This window comes from Plasmodium gonderi (genome assembly GCF_002157705.1).
Source record: "Plasmodium gonderi DNA, contig: Chr05, whole genome shotgun sequence".
Lineage (NCBI taxonomy): Eukaryota > Apicomplexa > Aconoidasida > Haemosporida > Plasmodiidae > Plasmodium > Plasmodium gonderi.
Window position 1 is genome coordinate 134,493 of NW_021628930.1, and position 266 is coordinate 134,758.

The window sequence follows — 266 nt, forward strand, 5'->3', positions numbered from 1 at the left end:
TCCCTTTTTTACCACTTTTTCTTTTTTATTTCCCTTAATTTCCAAAAATAAAAATTTTCATCTTTTTCTACCAACTAAAATGTCTTATTGCTTTAATCCATTTTGCTATCGGTATGTACATCCGAAAGATAAAAACTTTTTTTTTTTTTTTTTTTTTTTTTTTCATTTTTCAATAATTTGATACTTTTATTTAAATATGAAAATGCGATTATGATCATTGGTCCAGCATTTACTGAATCGTGCCAATTCTTAAAAAATACAGAAAA